The sequence below is a fragment of the Rhopalosiphum padi genome, chromosome 1 (assembly GCF_020882245.1).
Source record: "Rhopalosiphum padi isolate XX-2018 chromosome 1, ASM2088224v1, whole genome shotgun sequence".
Taxonomy (NCBI): domain Eukaryota; kingdom Metazoa; phylum Arthropoda; class Insecta; order Hemiptera; family Aphididae; genus Rhopalosiphum; species Rhopalosiphum padi.
Genome location: NC_083597.1, coordinates 3,282,988 through 3,305,477, shown reverse-complemented (window position 1 = coordinate 3,305,477; position 22,490 = coordinate 3,282,988). Strand labels below are relative to the sequence as shown.

At 32.1% G+C, this 22,490-nt stretch overlaps 1 protein-coding gene across 1 annotated transcript in view; it reads right to left on the bottom strand.

Annotated features, from left to right (window-relative positions):
- LOC132919058 (protein dachsous) overlaps positions 1-17,931 on the bottom strand; it is a 126,366-nt gene extending 108,435 nt beyond the window's left edge. The window contains exon 1 of the mRNA XM_060980413.1: positions 17,317-17,931. The gene's annotated coding sequence lies outside the window, so the exon portion shown is untranslated. The remainder of the gene's footprint in view (positions 1-17,316) is intronic.
- Positions 17,932-22,490: the final 4,559 nt, after the last annotated feature.

The following is a 22,490-nucleotide window of genomic DNA, read 5'->3' as shown; positions in this document are numbered from 1 at the left end:
CGGCCATGCTTTGTATACAGTTTTTTGCAAATCACTCGGTATACATACATAAATACATAATATTATACGGACTCACTACTCACGCAATCATACGCAGTCGCACATACGCCTTGTTTCGGTGCCCCTACTATTCGGAGGGTTGCTAAAGGTCGGTTACCACGCTTACCCATATATATATATATGTATATTAGAAGGTATACAAGTGGTATACTAAACATAAAAAACCATGTGGCTGTTCGCGCAGAAATATTCCTTTTTTGTTTAAAGGAATTATTTCCGGATCGTGAAGGGTATATTTTTTAACGACGACAAGAGGGCCCCCGAGGTGTGTGAATGCGAACGACATAGACTCCCTGTTCGTTTGTACGTACACATACAATATATTAAATATATATATATATATATAATAATATGTATATGCGCTAATATGGGTACTGTGACGTGTATATATATAATATCACTGCAATGCACGCACGCCATTTTGAATATAATATATACATTATATGTCCAACGCGATTTTGCTCTCGTTATGATTATCAATGATAAAAATATTAATGTTTTTATTTAAATCAGTCAGCAATTCGCCCCGGGTACACATACGAAGTTTTAGATACCAATATATAATATGTATATATTCATTATTATATACACACTCGTACTTAATATAACTTATCCAGTTATAGCTATTCGTAATAAATTTAAATAATGGGAAATTATAACTGGCCATATTCCTTAATGCAATTTTTAATTCGAACACAATACAAAATTGTATGAAACGAACCACATAGCTTACATTCAGAGGTAACATGTCTTATGACCTTTAAATATATCATATATCTACTATTTACTACCATTTTAATATTCACAGCGCATATTAATTTTATTTTTAAAACGTCTCATTATAACATTCCGACTGTTTGATATAATGCTTCTTGCGAATGCGTAAGACGATATTAATATAATATTTAATATTATATCATATTTATAATAATGAAATACAAAAGGTTAATACAATTTTATCACCATAGTAATAATGAAATATTAAGGAATAAAAATATGAGATTTAAATTAATTGTGAACATGCGGAGAATCTTATTCACGATGACCCCCTCGTAATGTTTAACTTGAATAGAATAATTCGTTAAAAAGAATTAAATAAATGTTGATCTAATTTGGTTATGGTTCTCAAAACTACTTTGTGAAATGCGAGTTTGTTACATGGAAGTTTCATTGTTTCTTTAATTATATATAAATATATTATATACAAGCAGCGAAATATTAAATTGTTAGCGTCAGGATGTCATATATTATGATTATTATATACTATATATACATACCCATCGTATATCATAACATTATTTACAAACGTTAGCCCTATATGATGCACTATTTATAATATATTATACGCACTACAATATAAAATATATAATACCACTCGAAATATCTCAGGACCCGCGAGTTCTATACAGATATAATATGCATGGTTACTAGTTACTATAAAAATAATATTGAAACACTCGTGATGTACGGCATACACCAAGACGGACCAATACAAAGTACAACAATAACAATAATGTTGTTGTTATTGTTATTATTCCTTATGTTATATATTTATATCACGCGCATTATCCTATCTATATACTCGGGGCTGCTCTACCCAATTCTTAGTGAACAAATCCTCCCCCCTACATCGACGGCTAGAATAGCAGTAGCACAGCGCACGTCCGTAGTACCATGATTCATGGAGGTGTGACATGCGGGGGTCGCGGTTTACTGTTTTGTAGGTATACTTCCGTGACAAGTGCGTTATCTGTAAAAGGATAACGACGGTGTATACGAGCGCGACTGGTGGTGTGCAGGTAGGGTTGAGGGACTGTTATGAAGCAAAATTAAACAACAATATAACAATAACGTTTTTATAAAATATAAAATTCGAACTATAAAACACGACGAGTACTAGTCGGTATACTACGATGCACGCTGCCGTATCAATACCTACGATCTATATAGGTACCTCTTTGCCCTACACCTACCCATTTAATAACATGGTACAGAGGTATTTCAAACTTTTTCATCCCGCGGCTCCATCGTCTCTTCACAACAACATTTTAGTGGTTCTCGAATTATTAAGGACACAGAAAGATAATATTTTAATGTTTAATTATTTATAATAGTATATATAAAAAAAATATTCTGGCTATTCTGCTATATTATATTATTATTATTATATCGGAAGACAAATTTTATAATACAAAATTATGCATTGAAAACAGATCATAGTTAAATATTTTACGTTTATTATAAAATATAATTTTTACAATAGAATATTATATTAATCAATATCTGTCTTTTCTTCCGTGCCATGGCTTCGTGGCTAATACTCGCGACGTTCAGTTTAAATACCTCTGTTATAGTATATTATAACGTTTATTATTGCAATATAGGTTAAGTAACCTAATACCTAACTACTTAACCTATAACGTAATAGATTTTATGATCGTCAGACATTGAAGTATTCTCTGTTGATCTTTCTGCAGGACCCGGAAAATTACAGCAGTTCATTGAACGAAATAATATATAACTTATAATGGGGATATAATAGTAATAAATATATACGTGTTGTTTAACCCCTTCGAACCAAATTTCTACGATAGCAACCATTACGCCCAAAAAATCGGAAAGCCCCGCAAAATACGTATACTAATGTACTACATCATATTATCGTACGCTCCTTCTGCATTGACGGTTGTGGTAGCCACTCAATGAGACTTCCATTTTCATAAGTAGGAATAAAGCTTAAGCGTATATATGTGTGCTGTATAGTTTAAAATACTAACCTAACCTTACGGTTTTATAAAATATGAAAATTATATTTCAGACCAATCCGCGGTCCACGTTGAAGAAACACGAATAATTTTTATTTTTCATATTATATAACAATACACACATACACATTAAAGACACATATAAATAAACATGCGCTTATTATTATATTATGTTGCAGCTGATACGTAATGTCTGCGTGTCTGGATATTATGTACAAAGTGTGCACGGTAATCTGTTTTAATAGTTTACTATACATTTCGGGACGGACCACGGCTGCTGTTGTAGCGGCGGACATAATGGATGCCACCGTACACGCACACACACACACACACACACAATTATTATGTGTATTCGACAAAAGAATTCTGGAATTTTTATTCATTACTATATAATATGTATTATTATTATTATTATGTATTTCTTTCTTCAGTCATCGTCGTCGTCGTCGTCCCTACAAATCGCTATTTAATAACCCTTTTTTTCTCCCATCGAATCCGCGCTCGCGTATGCTGCTACAGAAGCAGCAGCATCAACAGCGTATACACATATATATATACTACATATACGGTTTTCCTCGCGCCCTAATGACCGGTTAATTGATACAAATCGTCACATGAAAAATTCTTGTGCGGTGTTGTGTGTGTGTGTGTGTGTGTGTGTGTGTGTGTCAGTTGCATGTGCGTGTGAGGAAACTAGTCATCGCCACCAACAGCGTCCCGCGTATATAATATAATTTTGCTGCCGCCGCTCCCACCGAATATTGGACGAAAAGAAAGAAAAAAACAGAGTAAAAATGCGCGATCAAACCTGATGCAGAAGTCGCACGCACACATAATATAAGTCTCCTCCTCTGCGCGTACCAATATAACATAGTATAAAAGTGCTCATACACACTGCACCGCGAGTATATTACCGCGCGCGTAACGAACGCATACTTATATATATATATATATATATATATATATATATATATTATACGCCGATGTGGTTATTATTTTATTGTGTTTCGACCGAGAGATGCACATAATATAATGCATCATATATTATACATATATTTATTGGTACGCGTTTGCGCGCGAGGAAGGACGAGACGAAAAACGAAAAGCAATTTACAAGATAATACGAACGATAAAAAAAAAATAAATAAATAAAAAATTTGAACTGGGACGCGGCAAAAATTAACTCGAACGAAATATTATAAATATCTCTTTGCGAGTGCGTACGAGTGTGCGCGCTCATACACACACACGCGCGCACACACGTATACGTGTATAATAATACGCGTACAAAGTTAATTAACTTTTACCGCGTAACCGGTTTCCGTACGCGCGCGCGAGCCCGGTGATCTGCGCGCAGAGCCGTCCAACTGGCGCGCGCACACACACACACACAAATATACAAGCGCAGCAAGCACACACACACGTGTATTACATATTATATTATGCGTTTTACTCTGAATGGCATTACACTGCACAGACACACGCTCATCATGTTGTATCTGCGAGTCGGACTCGTATATATTTCTATACTCCTTTATACATACATACCAATCTATGTTACCTACCTTTCGTGTTATATCGTGTATATATTTGATTTTGATTATTATTATTATTTTTTTTAATTCTACATTTTTTTTCCGTTCTACATTCTTTCGTTTTTATTTTACACGCGCGAAACACGGGGCCGCTATACTACAGTGATGGCAATGGTGGCTGATTTCTTTTACAAGCGAAGAGAAGAAAAAAAGGCAACCTACATCAATAATCTATAGTATTATTTATCAGCACAATCTATTACATGGACATGCCTTTATCCAATATAATTGAGGGGGTAAAAACTGCTGTGGTGAATATTAATCGAGCATAGCTTCATTATAGTTAACATGTGAGCGTAAAATAAACCCATCCATACCTACAACGTGCACATAATAATAGGATCCAAAAGAAAAATATATCTATATGTATGTATAGATTAACAATAAAGCCCCCTTGTAATTTCACGAATATCTGTAAATTTTATACTTACAATAATAATATATATAGACGATTCAAATGTACAAATTGTTAATATTATTTTAAACGATATAATAATAATAATATAGGTAAATACTTGGACCATGTATTTTTTATATGAATAGACCTTATAGGTAAATCAATTCCTTTGTATTTAAAAACCACCAAATTTATATTACGATGAGTAGGTATATAGTTTTATAGTGCAACAACAATAACAATACCGAATAATAATATACCGTCAATACCAGCTATATTTTATATGTACATAAATATAATCAATAAATAAATAAAAATTATTAAGCACATTTTGTTCGAGTGTAACGTGAGTGATATTTTATGTACCTATATAGACACAATATAAGTTATTATAAACATATTATGTTTATATACATTTACCGTGTTGGCGCGCGTCCGCAAAGAGACTTTAACGCGTTTTTTGTAGTTATGCGATACGAAACCGTCGAGCGCTCACACTGGGATTGACGCGAAACAACGCAGCGGTATATTATACTGTTATATATATATATATATATATAAATGTGTGTATACCGAAAAAATGTATTATAACATAAGGTGTATTGGTGTACACACTCACACACACATTCGAAACAGGTTTTAGCGCGAATTCGTGGAATGACCGCGCGCCGTCGCGTTGGAGAGACGCGAAAATTTTTACGAGGCCGCGAAATTTTAGGGTGTATAAAGAAATAATAATGAAGCATCCGTTGCATTGTTTTGTTACATTGCGTAATTATTTTATTTATTTACGGATATATTATTTTAAACATACACACACACATATTTATATTATGTATAATACACGCTGCAATATATTTTTTATACATTGTTTGATCGTTCGGGACGTAGGACGAAGGATATCGCCTCGTATAGATCGTACGCGAGAGATAGAACATACGGCAATGACGTGATTATATTATGTTTACAATACGCACACACTATTATATATCCGAGTGATATAAAAAGTTTCTCGTAGGTACATATATATATATATATATATATATACATACATAGACAGTCATGGTATCCCGTCTCTGTACACACACATATCCACATATATAAATGTATATATGATGGTTAATAAAGTTTAATGTTCTCCAAGAGGTTGTGCGTTTTATGCGTTTATCGGTATCGAGGGAAAATATACTACTTGTACATACAGATATATACATATATATATATATATATATATATATATATATAGCTACATATGTTGGTACGTATTACACTAACTAAAGATGATTCCGGCAGATTACAATGTGAATGTGTGTGTTTGTGTTTAGATGGTAAGACTATTGGATAAAGTCGGTGAAACACTAAGTGATGCTGAGTAAAAATAAATACTATTTATATATTATACTGAATCTTGTAGGCGTTTGACAAAAAAAAAATATATAAATATAAATAAATGTGAAGGAAAAAAATAATCGCTTTTTATCAACCCCGTGCTAGTGAAGTCCCCGTGAATAACTTAATAATATGTAATATTATAAGCTATAACATATTATTATAGCGTGTATACCATCTATATCTTGTATATTATTTGTACATAGAAAACGTCATAGACAAAAACGTGTGAATTTTAGTTCAATCATGATGGCGCGCACACTGACTGTTTTTTTCTTCTTTTATCATCACATCATAGCAAATAAACGAAAACGTTGAATTAAGACAATAATCGTTAAGATTTTAATCGACGCAGTACATGGCGACAACACCATTAATTTTTATTAGAAAATTAATTTAAGTTATTGAGCGTAACGTCTGGAAAATGGTTTTAATGTATTATGTTTATGTAATACATCATATTTTTATTTTTATTTTTGTTTGTTTAATGATTTAATCACGGAAAAATTTTTCAACGCTCTATTGAATATTGTATAATATATATATAAATATAATATAAATGTTATCTTTTTACTCTAAGGATATCACAAATTCTTTAGCTGTTCTAAGCACATATAGGTGTTTCCATGTATGTATATGATACTATATGTCTAGGTAATATCTATATCTATATAAATATATATAAATGTGTGAATTAGTTAAATTCGTTACGTGTTGTTAAGAAAAAAAAAATGCACAAAACTGTGTATAATATATTAAGTTAAACGGATATATTATTATTATAACTAAACACATATAATATTATATATATATATATTATAAACACGCCTGCATAATAATACAATAATTTTTTAGTGTAGTACCAGTCGACTACATTATCATAAATTTCATAAATGTGGTTGAATAATGTTTTGTTTATTAGACGGACACTCGATTTGTCGTGAAGTACGTATATCTCACACGATAATATTATACAATGTATTAGTGTATAATATATAGGTATAATATGCGTCTGGTGGGTAATAATAATAGTAATAATAAAAATAATTCGCGTCTAAGAATATATAATATAATATTATAATATAGTTAGTACATCATTATCATCGCATACTAAATATAAGTATAATATAATATATAGATATAAATTCGCGTATTTCGGTCGTCAGATGAAAAAAAATCATTAGACGTAACAAATTGATATACACGTGTAGGCAATAATAATAATAATAATATGTAAAGTCGCTTGCTATACGTCAAATACACATGCACGTATACACACAAACATGGTAAAATAAAATGTGTAAGTGTACCACTGCTACAGACGTGTAATCAAAATTATTCGCGTAGGTACTCGTCGAGTAATATAATATTTCATATATATGTAGGTACATATAGGTATAATATATATAATTTATCAATCGAATATTCTAATAAGCGTCTCGTTATATTCGATAAAAATGTATATTTCATATATTATGTTTGTGTGTGTGTGTATGTGTTTAATTATTTATGTTAACGCGTGTTCGATTTGGATTTGTAAAAAAAAAATCGAAATTTTTTCTTAAAAAAAATCACAGCATATATGTGGGACACGCGTAGAACCTACATGGACACCAGCCAAGTTTAGCCAGTCTACCACAAGTTTGTCGCCTCGTCCCACGGACACTTATATATTTATATACAATATATAATATGTGTATTGCAATATAATAACGAAATAAACGCGCATTAGATGCCCGCGGGTCTTCCGGAAATCCGACTATTCCGACTCCACGATATATATATATATGTATATTTATATATAAATCGTCCGGCGATTTATCTTCATTATAATCGGCTCAACTACATACATATTATATTATTACTACACCGCACAGCATGGCACCTAACCATCCCCGTCATATTTTTTCAATCAGTATATATAGTTATATTGTATCGACGCCACGGCACGGGAAGAATGCAATTTCAAATTCAATATTTATTTTTTAAGAAGAGCACCATCGAAGTTCACGAGACTCGTAGTCTGTTTACGAACATGTACCCATTGTATAATATTTATGAAATATATATGAGGCATAAGTATAATAATATTGAGTCGATAACGCGCTTTAATAATTTAACGGAAAATATTGGACAAGTCGTATATATAATACACTGCAATAATAGTACTACATAAAATATGAACGTATATATTATGTCATTTACACCGTCTCGCAAACGTGCACAAGTTCAGTGTTCACGACAATAATGATAATAATTTATATCTCGTCTCGCGTCACGTCCATCTTCTATATTCTATTCGGCATACATAATAAATAATAATAATATTAATATGGCCATAATATAGGCTGTAGGTTCCGTATCTGTTCGGTTAACCAGAGCGCAATTATCCACGGTTTCACGTTCGTAAAATATATGTGCTTTTACGGGAGTGTTTTCTTTCTTTCTTTCTTTTTCCCCTCCGTTAGTAGGCACCGCTTGAAACTAGAAGACGGAATCCGTCGTGTATTATAACATACAATATTATATTGTGTTCGAGGGGCTAACGAGCGCGCTGCAGTGAATAATATGTATAATATGTTATTTGTACAAACACAAAAATGTAAACGAATATATTATTATTATTACGGGCGCACACACATACACACACACGGATTGAAATTATTATTATAATATTAGTGTACGGGCGAAACGCCTGTATTCCGTATTTAACACACGTCTATACGATATATTACAATATTATATTGTGCACGCATAATATGTTCAACAACAATATAGATAGGCAGAGGTACCTATGTGATTATAATATGACCATTGACCGCGTATACGAATCCCAGAAGTCGCTTCGGCATGCGGCGCATCGACGAACATCATATAATCGTATACCAAACTCACTGCTGGCATAGGAGGTCTGGAGGTAAGATATGTCTAGGTATACGAACGCGATTAATCACGGAGCTGCAGCGATTTTTCATATTTTAAAATATAAACGATTGTGTACCTACCTAATATAATATGATATCACTCAAAACATAAAAAGTACGAACGTAGCGAAACAACAATGCACGCCGCATAATAGCTGTATTAATATTTAATCTTATGATATTATAATAATGGTATCAATAAACATAAAATTAAAAAAAATACTGAACGCTATTATAAATATCTGCGTACCTACATATGATAAAGCGGTGTACACGTTCCTACATTATATTATGATATAAAAAATCAAAACGAGATTCTCAATTATCAAAAATGTTAATTATACAGTTTATTTTTATTTTTATTATTATACTATTATTATTCACCTCGCGCAATATCACAGACATATGTATGCATATGTATATATATATATAGGTATATATCATATGTATGATAATATAATATTTATATATATTGCAACCTGACCTTAGAAATATTTTATCGATTATAATTTATAATTGATTTTCATTTCTAAAATGATATGATACTGTATACAAATTAAATTGACTATATTCAAAGCGCGGTGTAAGTATATCTGCGGCACCTACCTACCTACAACACACTGTCTATAATATAATATTATACATTATATGAACACGCGCATTTAGTTTATACTTAAAAAACGTATAATTATTAATACAATGCACAAAATGGTTCTAAAAAAAAAAAAAAAAAAAAAAAAATGATTTAATTTTATTCTTAATGGTTATTACACGCCTAATGCATCGTCGTAAAATATATTACGTTTTCGGGTATCATTTTTCCACAACTAATAAAATAATTATATTGAAGTAAATAATATTTTGATCATAAAATAATAACATTAGCGAATGTAATAAAATGTTTGATATATTATAATACTTAATTGTTTATAGCACAAGTTTTTTTTGAAATATATATATACACACATATTTATATAAATATATGTATATTCAGTTAGAACATCTTGAATAGGTATACAATTGTTTAGATTTTTGTTATCTATGGAACGTGTATCGTAAATATTATTAATTAATATAAAATAATAAATTGTAATTTTATTTTTAAATAATAATTCATTGTAAATGTTAAAAAAGAAGAAAATGGATAAATAAAATTACTAATAGAACTTCGTATACTCGTATTTATACATCATTAAGTATAAATATATTGATGATTTTGTATACGTACAAAATATGTATGTTTATAATGTATGTTATAATTTGGAATTTCAGTCATTATTTTAATTAATACAAGAAAGAAGCAATTTAAGTTATACATTTCATTCAATATTTTTAATAATTCAATATTATTACAAAAAGCATGCCTGAATATGGTACAATAGTATATTTATATTTAAATGGTTTACGGATAAAACGATTTTTACTGCAGGCCGGCATAATATATGTTATTAATTATTATAAATAATATATCCTAGAGGTGTATATGCCAAACAGATTATTTTTTTCACGTGATTTTACCGATATTTTGTGGAACACGAGGAGTCGACGTTCGTGTTCTCCAGCGATATCGTTTTCCCGTTTATATATATTATAATATGTTATGATTTTTGGCGTCGTCGGAGGCTACATCAACAGTGTACCACAGATGCTGTGGTGCGCGGACACGGCAGCACCGAGATGACGATAAGCGTGCATTACACATGGGGCCCCCGAGGTTATAGTACGCCTTGTCCGTATACAAATTGTATATACGTTTATATGGTATATAGTGTACAGTGAACCGAGAGATTGACGTGTTGGTGTTACATACGGTGTTTTCCTAAAGATACAATAATAAAAATTATATTTGAAAATAATTTTGGTCCATTAAAAAATAACACATTGTATACCGTTGGCTTTATCGCACGTACATGCCGCCGAAATTAAGCTTCTTATCGTGCTATGGTCTTTCCATAATATTTCAAACACACGAAATGACGACAACAATTATATTTGCCTTCTACACGGACACTCACTATATTATATATTATTATTATTAATACTATACTCGTATACGGAATTATTGTCGTCTTGCTGAAGTTAATATTTTATTAATATTTATATTTGTGACTGAGGCAACATAAATGTGCACGCGCGCGCACACACACACACACACACACACACACACATAGGTACTCTTATATCAAATAATATAGGGATAATATACTGTGCTGGAACCGGTAACCATTGCTACCGTTTTTCTCTTGAATCCGGCAAAAACAATATTAAGGGTTTTGACGTATATGCTGTTAAGCCATTAGACCATTATATTATGAGTCTGAGTTTATTGTTTTTCTTTTAACCTAACCGTGGAATTTTCGACGTAAGAACAAAAAAAAAGCGATACTGATAAAAGAGGGCGAATTTTGTTTCAGCACACGATTACTTGTGCTGGAAAAGAACGTATATTTTACGACATTATAAGTACCGAGGTAGCGAACAACGCGAATATATTTTCGAATAACACGCATTATTAATGGATGCTGCTGGTGCTGGTGCACGAGATGAGAAGGAGATGCGACGGACGACCGACCCGTTTGTCGCGCCGCCGCCGGTAACAGTAATAATAATAATAATAATTGCTCCACAGACACGGCGCAGTTCTTATTCGTCATCATCATTATCATCATCATCATCATCATCAACATCGCCATCATCATCATCATCATCATCATCATCATTAAATCGTTATTTGGTCGCCGTCGTCGATGCGCCACAACCATCGCACCACCCTCGGTTCACCCACACTGGACAAAAGTCTATAATATACGTATATATACACGAATACGACGACCACGAGAGGGATCCATTCGAATTTGAAGCCCGGGGCGTTCCGGGGCATCGGCAATCATAAATCATCTCAACGTATACACGGGATCTATTATATGAGCACAAACATGTATATACTATATAGTATACCTATACTGCAGCAACGTAGTATATAGTGCGTGTTAGTGTTTGAGTGTGAGCGTGCGCGTGCGTGAATGCGTGGACCAGATTACAATGTGTGAGAGTGCGGGGATGAATATATATATATATATATATAGTATTATATTTATATTGTGATGTGTAAATGGGGGTGGTTTGGCTAAGTCAGCAGGAGACGATGCGATTCGGCAAGAGAAAAAGAAAAAAAATCCGCGGTATACACATCATATATACAAACAGATCTTGCGTACTGGTAACAAAAAATTAATAGACAGCAGTGAAGGGTCGATTGGCGCCTTAAATAATAATAATAATAATAAAAACTGAAATTTGCTTCAAAATTGAATATAATGTATATTATATTATATTATATTATATAAGTAACATAAACGACGATAAAACTACGGCGCCTACGGAATAAATAAAAGAAGCGCGAGTATACATTTAGGCAGTTACGAGGTATTAAGAATATGACACAATACTGCAGGTATAGGCATAGAATATTATACATATATAGATACACTTTATTCGTGCCACGGTAGTCTCGAGTAGCAAGCCGAACGAATTTTAGAAGAAAATGCGATTAGAGGTACTCGTTATCGCGGGCTTATGTAGGTACTATTTTTTTTCAACTTGAGAAAGGTACGACACGAAATATGTGTATAATAGCACTTATGAAGCATTAGTGTGTTTCCGTAGGATAAATGATATATACAAACGTATTTCGTTTGCGTGGCATGCACGAATGACAGACGGAGATAATTTGTGTGAGAACTGTGTATTGTCTCCGTTTTCATTAACTCGTCATTATCGCGTTAACACAAATCACAGTTGTTACACTAGTGCCTAAAAATAGTTGAGAGAAAATATTTTTTTTTGTTTTTGATATTAGTAAAGTATGGCAGCTAGGTACTAAACCTATGACAAAAACTTAACCATTTTCAACTCCACTACACCATATGAAAACCAATGTGATCCATGAATTTAACGAACATTTTATCTAGCTGGTTATATAATATTTAAATCAACTAACTAAAACGTAAGTTTAGTTACAATTTATAACGATATTCATCAAAAAAATGTCAAAACATTTGTTATGGGAATCGTACCGGAGTGTTATATGAATTGCATTTTTTAAAAATATTAATATTTGAAAGTTTTATAATTAAATATATAAAAAAGTTATTATAGTGTACTGATATTTAAACCACACTTGATTATATTCGTTCAATTAACTCATTTTTATAATTATTTCTCTAACGCTCAGAAAAAATCTAAAAATCATATTTTCAAAAAATTCCTAAATTCAATGTACTTTATGATTTCAACCAATAAATAATACATAACATAATAGATAGATATATTCAACAGTTTTGAATTCAACAAATTTCCTGGAAAAATGTTTATAGAAAAATAAGATAAACATCATTGTAATACCAATAAGGTACATTTCTCTTTAACAGTATAGAAAACCTAAATAATATATACCTAAAAATAAATATAAAATGTCAAGTTCCATTCTTAGACAAAATGTTTCTGAGGATTAAACACGATTATATAATAAAACATCAAACCATTATTACATTATATCTCTGTCTTTAAAGATCTTCAAATGTGCCGTTGAAAATGTAACGGAACATTTTTTTTCTTCATTTATCTTACATACGATAAATAATTCTAACAGTAACAGAGATAGCCATTAATCTATGTTCATCGAATGACACTCGATAGTGATTCTGTAAAGTAGGTGTGCGAGTTTCTTTTTTTTGGTTATTATAAAATTGTAAACGTCTCAGAACAAAGTATTATAATATGTATCCCGTAGTCCCGGCACTATGCGTTTATTGACGTGCAATGTTTTACAATACCCGAGGGTTATAGGCATTTTTGAACGAAATTCGGCACGTACAGTCTTTGAAGTCCACTTGTTACCTATATATATATATATAATCTATACGGTATACCCAATCTACCTGCGAGTCGGCAAACATCCTTTGAAGTTAAGTAAAGATTTTATTGCACCTATAGAATACATGTAAGTATTCAACTACTCCCAATGTTTGTTCCCGCCGTAAGTCAACAAGCAAACATTGTTTCTATTACCAGACAATATCATTTATGTTTATACCAGCTATTATGTAAGATTATTGTATATAAATATGGGTACTTTACAACTCTCATTGCGTCCTACGAGAAAATAGAGAGAAAGAATAACCGATATTTGTGCAACGAGACATATAACACTTGTTTTAAAAGATGGAATTTCACATACATAACGAGTTAATAAAACCTAGAAATGAGTGGTGTTTATTATGGAAACAAGAAGGTCTCCTCTCTTCGCGTTTATCTCGCAACGATGCTGCTCTTTTTTTAATATCCACAGATTATTATTATTATTTTTTATTATATGTGATATGTGTGCGTACACATACACAAGTGGACTACGTGAGCTGAATATTTCGAGTCTACACGGTGCATCTGACTTCACTATAAGCTGCTAGGAGAAACGAAAAAAAAAATTAAAAGAAATCGTACGTAGGTATGCGTATATATGCTTAAAATAATATATAATTTAGTGGAAACTACTTTGAAATTGTTAGAAACAAATGAACATTACGATAGCGAACGATTTGAATAATTTTATAATTACGGACAGTCAGTGTTTTATAATAAGGGTTATTTATTCTTATTATATTTTTGTTCGTCTTATAAAAACCAATATATATTATATATCCTTACGAACACCAAAATGCAACGTTAATCGATCAGATATGTCAAGTAGATAGGGAGTCTGTCTCTTTCACTCTCCCACCCTACCCACTCATCATCACTTACAACAGTTCTTTATCTCTCTCAGGTCTTCAAGACCTCTTGCACCGGTGTTTGTGTCGCATAAAATAACATACACGACTCGGGTTTATGGAAATGTACCATAATTATCTGTACATATGGAATATTCGATTGGTGGGTAGGCTGAACGAATAACCTGACCATTCGAATGTAAAATAATAGCCGGTCTACTATACAAATTAACATAAAATAGTTTTGTATCTCTTAAAAAATTAAAACGAAACAAAACATATCACGCAGGATAAACTAACTTAGTATTAGAAGTGGTACCCATATATTATATTATATAGGTACTAATACTATTAAACACAAATACACGTTTTTGTGTACGATCAACTCGCGCTTGGTGACACCGTGTACGTGGTCAACAGTTTTCTAGTTACACCTTTTTCGAAGGGTTCGACTAATGTTTAGCGCATTTTTGGTACTGAGATATTATATGGGTACTTACACGGTTTTATTTACATTTTAAGTAAACTGTTAGGATTTTAACGAGACGCCGTTATATATTGGCGTTTGACAGAACATATAACATTTAAAATATATACCTACATATATTTATTTATATATAATACACACTTATACACACACTTCGTTTACATATTGTTGTCTATCATTGTGGCGATCATAAAATTATTATGTATGTGTAAAGAGTTATGTCAAATGAGCCTAAATCCAGTAATGAAAATATGAAAAATTTTCAAGCGGACGTTCAAAGCTTTAGGTATCTACGAAAATAATTTTTATTAAAAAAAAAACCTTTATATTTAATTAATATATTTGAGAGGGTTAGCCTAATGAACTACTTATATCTTTTATTGCTGTTTGTATATTTAATATGCAGAAAGTATAACGATTGATGTATTTGCGCGGATATATAGGATTTTCAAAAGCCTGGCACGTGATTTTTTGCAGCATAATAACGGGTATAATAATACTGCAGAGGGATCGTAATATAGTAATATAGCATATAGGTTTTAGGATAATATAATGTGTGTACACATACGCATGAATGGAGTGTGAAAACAGATATTTCTCACGCGGTTTCCTAACAATATCTACAAAGTTCTGTTCGACGTGTCAACACTCAACACAGCACGTATTTGTACCTATACATATCATAAAATATATTGTTATAGTCATGTAATATATATTACTACACCGGCGACCTAAGCGGGGCCCTTTGACGGCGAGGAAACAAACATCCTTTACATAATAATAGTAATGATAATGTGCTGTTGTCGGGTGTATTGTGCTGCATGTGTAAAGGCCCGACAAAAGAAGCAATAAAATGTATAGGCGCGAAGGGGTTCCTCTATAAACGTACAGTCTGACAGTATAATATATATAATATTATAAAAACGGAAAAAAATACATTCGTTTAGCCCCTGCGACGAAGTTATATTACGCGTATGCGTATACTGTATACATCGTGTGTACATATATATATATATATATATATACATATATATAAACATATATAGATAGGAGGTATATTATTCTATGCCAAAAATATAATTAGAAATACAAAGAACCGGCGACAGACGCATCCACCCGAATTCGGTAATAACATAAATCTTAAAACGGGAACGAGTGACAGACAGACGAGCAAATATTTTCAATAATATTTTACTGGGTTTGGTTTCTTTTATTTTTTTTTCAGTTTTTTTTTCATGCCTCATTCGCTTACGTCCGCCGATTCCCGATATTATATACAGCACACACGCATTATCAAAAAACTGGTACGAATTTTCGTCCACCACCGCCATCTCTCATCACCAGACGATCACGGTCGTATCTAATAATGTTGCGGCAACACACGGCGCGTACGTATGGGAAAAGTGTTGTGCGAAAATGTCGTCCAAGAGACTTGAACGCAAGTAAAGTAAGTAATAAAATATTACAAGAGACTTTAACGCACACACGTGAGTTGAATATAAATTCCGACCGGCGACCTCTATGTTTTATTTATTAGAAAGGGAAAAAATTGTACATAGTTTTACCGGACGGAACATCTTTTATTACATATTATACAAATAAACATACATACACATACACATTACACATACACATAAATAGGTACGATATAATATATATTGTATATAAGTATACTAGATATATGTTAGCTAGAAATACGTAATGACATCATGCTCATCCGAATATTTGTTGAACGCACGTGCGATCGACCTTTACGACTATTTAGCATAGGTTTATATTACTATGTTTTTGTCGCAATAACCAATATACTAACATATATAACTAGACTAAATGAATATAGATAATTTAACGCCCGACTACCTATACAGCAGCTGTATTCCGTTTAAGAGTCATGAGATGGAGGCAACGAAAGTTCAGTCAAGTTCAATTACCTGTGTCCTGCAATATCGATTCCCGAGGGACGACGATGGGTCGTTATAAGATTAGTATTAATCCAAAAATAGTGCGTGCGTATCCAACAGTGTACGGTGTACTACGACCACAGTATTCTTATTCAAATAACAACAACACGCGATGAGATTAAATTTTTGGCGCACTGAGAATATAACGATATAGATATGATATTACCGCGAAAAATCAAAATATTATACAAAATAACATTAAATAAAGAAACGGTTGTAACGGCACGAACACAGCGTATACGAACTTCACATGCACAAGTGAAACATTAAGATAAGATGAAAAATATTAAAACCTTTAAAAAAATATTTAAAAAAAAACACAACACACACCGCGCACGCACACACCTAAAACGAAAACACGATGCGTCGGAACGGAATTATTATGATTTAATAATATGCGATCCCTCAGCTAACGAATATAAATGCGTAAATACAATATATTTTCAATTCACAATGAAAGCCGAGTGGATAAAATAATATTATGATGGTTTGGAAGCGGACACAAGAAAAATATAACAAAAACGACGCGCGCGCCCGAACGTACGGTATGGCGGTTGTGCAGTGACTGACTCGGTCCTGGTCGGCTCCAGAACTCGTTTTGTGCGCTCGCCGCAAGTGCGGGATCTGTGCTCGCGCCTGGGCGTGCGTACTTCAGTATGAGTATGCAGAGATCCTGTGCGTGCGCGCGCGGGCCAGCTCCTCTCGGGTGTCGCGGGGCCCGCGATGCGCGCGCCGCCTTCGTCGACAAGGATCGCGGGTACCACCGCCGTGTGGTACGTCGACCGCACCGTGGCGACCCGACAAGGACGGCGCGAAACAGGTTTTCCGCCGCCGCCGCTGCAGTCCGAGAGTCGGGCGCGCGAGCTGCTAAAATAGCAGCTCCTCTGTGCGCAGCGGCCGCGTGTACCGGGCGGCGGTCGTCGTAGACCATCAGAACGATGCCGAGTCGGCTGGCGCGCATGCGTGTGGCTCAATGCGTGCACGTCGCTCGACGGACGGCTCAACCGTGCGCCTCACTCGGCTTTCGCCCGCGCGTATGCATTCGTCTTCTTAGCGCTCCTTACAGCCCTCGGTTTAACCACGAATATCTTAACATAAAATTATTTAATTTTAATTTTAATTATTTTTCAAATTTAACGTTTTTTACTGTATCTCGAAATAATAAGTAAAATTGTTTATTTTCTTTGTATTTATTTAAGTACTCTAACTTCGCCGGTAAGAAAACATACTCAGTGGTGAGTTGGGCCATTACATTGTATTTATTGATATAATTATCTGGGTGGCTAATAATTTATTATCATTATTAAATTGTGACTGGTGAAGACACAGACAACGAAATGACGGTCGTGTTTGAGTCCACTGTCGGTGCCTATGTTGTTGCATTGAAAAATGCTCGGACTATCATGACCGTCTTGACGTAACATAATTTTAGTATTGTCATTGGACGCGTAATATATTACATGGACAATGTCGTCATGTGTGTGTAAGGTATCGGTGAGGGATATTGGCATATTGTTATATTCTATCGAGTGTATCGTGTCTATCAAGCTCACAAAATAAGACTAAAGTCCGAGTACCTCCAATTATTATTTTAATTTTTTTTTATCAATTTTAATGATTTATTGACACCATCGTATATAATAATATTAACATATTATTATTTTTCAACAATGTCATCACTGCCGCTATTTTCGGGTTAACCGGTATTTTCAGTTTCTCGGTTTAACAAGTACCTATATATAATAATTCTCATACACAGTACGATGTATCATATGGAAAATACAGTCAGCTCCGGTGTCGACATAATTTACATTACTCTTAATATCCATATGTCAGTAAGTCTTTACCTAACGCATTTAAATTAACGACACTGCAGTTTTAATTCCGTTTATTTTTAGTTCAATAGACCGACTATTTCTGTGACATTTGAATATACAATAGTATTATATTATGTTAGACGGGTGCGATATAATAAGTTTTATTTTATTACTTTCGTTTTTATTGGACTGCAGTATATAAGTATGTTAGTTGTTAAATATCATAGCAATTATTTGTTAGTTTTGAAATTTTTTTCAGATAATTAATACAGATAATATATACTTGATAAGATAATTGTTTCCTTTATTATGTATATAAATATCAACATATCAACACGGGCTTGAGAGCATTCTCATTTCTCCTCATCTTCGTATCTGCAGTGGCTAGTGATGAATGTAGGTAGATAGGTATAAGTAGGTTAGAAGTAGATACACTTATAATAAAGTGAATAAATACTAAATAGGTATACTTTTTATTATTTATATGTAGAGGTATAGGTACTTAGGACATTATAGTAAATATCAATTTTGATTGAAAGACGTATAGGTAGGTGTCTCTTCTTATTTCGTCAATAATATAATAATTACATGTCTTTTATATTGTGTAGGGGAGTTCATAATGATACATTATCGGAGTCTTCATTCAACCACTCGTATTATAATTCATAATTAGTATACAATAATATAGTGCAGCCGCGAAAATATTCAGATATATACTTTTGTCGTCTCTCGTTCCGTTTATACCTACTAGCTATGTTGCGAGCTTGGGTCAGTGTTAATATGATAATATATTATATTAGAAATCGTCCGATCTCTTCTCTGTTCGATATATATATATAATATTATAAGTATTAAGTAGCAGCAGAATATAATATATATTTATATATGTATATTGACGACAATATCGCTCGTTGTACATAGTAGTCGGCGCACGTCACATATATTATGTATAGTGGGCTATTGAGATTATACAAACGGTTTGTGTATAATATAAGTTGGCGTGTATATAATATAATATCGTATACGGCGTGCGGTAACATTACATGCGTATTTTTACACGTCTGTTTTCTCGTTCCTTTATAAAATGGCGTATTTATGTGCAGCGCACAGAATTCCGGGGAGCATATATACGTCTTATCGTAACGCATACGCTAAAGGTATTGGGTAGTACTTGTGGTCACGGTCGGTTGCGGACGAGCCAATTTTATTTACGCGTTATTCAAATACTGTACATCAGTATATATTATATGAGACAGTGACGGTGCGCGCGACGTGGTATATAGCTGCAATTACGGATGAGGGTTTTTTTTTCAATCTGTGACTATTAATAAATGAAAACAGTGAAATGTACCCCACGAAAATCGTTAAATTAAACAGTCTTAGCCATAATCGATTTAAAATATTTTATACTATAAAAAGAATCAAGTTTAATATCTGATTAACGGACTTTTATAGTCATGTACTGGATAAAAAATTTTAGGCAGTGACCATTGACCAACATAACTTAAGATAATATAGTATTAGACCCGATTAATTAGCTATGTATCGATGGCAGTATATTATGGTGACCAAACACCATCCTATATTCAAGTATACCACGTGAATCAAAGCATTAAATACATACAGCTCAACCAGGCGAATCGAATAAGTTTATAATTAAGTTTCCTCTGAAGTGTATAAAGTATAGAACACGTAACGCTTAATTATAGGTAGGTATAATCAATATGGGGACACAAATTAAACTATTATAATATAATGTATGCAGTATATGTTCAAATGTATTATTAATTATTATTATATACCATACGCGATATACGAAGGGATTTAAATGCATTAACTGCAGCAATAATATAATATACATTATACATATATATTATATATTTATATAAAGCTATATAGGTAGTAGGTTTATTGTTTATAATGGCATTATTATTACCTATACTAATTTTTAAGCAAAAAAGATTTATTAATTTTTCTTTCTCAGTATAGTTAGGTACCCCATGTGTATTATACTCTAAACATTATTAAGTAAAATATATTACATCACTTATATACAATTAAAAAACTTACGTTTGATGTTATACATCACTGTATTATATTATATACCTATATAAATGTACACATTCCTATGGTAGGTTGGCCTGCAACGCGTTTTGTATAAACACATGTTCTTTTGTAATTATTTTACAGTAGTACTTGGCTACCTGAATACTCGCTTTTATCTGTTTACGCATTTTTGATACACATGGGGTATGTTAAAATGTTATATACTTATTAATAATTTGTATGCATTTATGTATTATGGTCATCATATAATTATAATATCGAAAATTGCCTAGAGGCGATGAAATACAATACTACGCGCAATGTTATAAGATAATGTATTTTATAATACTCGTCGAAAACCCGAATCTAAATTTTATATATTATTTATAATATGTGTATGATGGTGTTTAGCCGTTCTGCTAAGGCGTCGAAAATGAAAAATACCACTGTGGCAGTTACAATACTTTAACTGCTGTCAATAATTACAATATGTAACGTATTTTTGTTGATAATTATTATAATATAATATTTCAGTAATGATTATTACTACGTTTTTGAGTCAATATAATTATAATAATATACGATAGGTTAGGTGAGAATATAGAAATTTTAATTAACATTATTTGTTTTTTGGAATTTATAGAATTCTCTATAAACAAAAAACTAATAACTAATAATGTTTAATTTAATAAACGTAAGTAATTATTTTTATACATAAAAGTTAAAATGAAAAAATACCACGGAAGTCGTTCTAGCAGCGTCTATGTACACTGTATATAGCTCAACATCATTGAGTCGCAATAATATATGTGCTAAATTTGAAAGAAATAGTAAATCAATAATCATTGCATACAAAAAGCAATTCTGAGTAGAGAGGGCATGTCAGCCTATATTTCTAAAAATATTTTATAATTTACATTTATTTTATTATTGCATATAGATATAATATTTATTATAAAATTATATTATACGAAATTGTTATTAATACTGCATACGATTTTCCGTAGGATGTTGTATGAAAATTTGTGAAATACTATTGTGTAGAACGATGGGGACATATACATGCTATATTAATTATTAATATAAATATTTTAAAGATTTAATTTATAAAAATTATAGTATAATGTAAGTAATATAGTGGAATGTTTAAAGTATTCAATGGTTAATATTTTTACAATAAAATAACTAAACCCATTTAATGAAAGTCGTTATTTTTCATGAATATTTATTAATATATTAATAGGTATATATCAAAATATTAAAATTTGATTAAAAAATGCG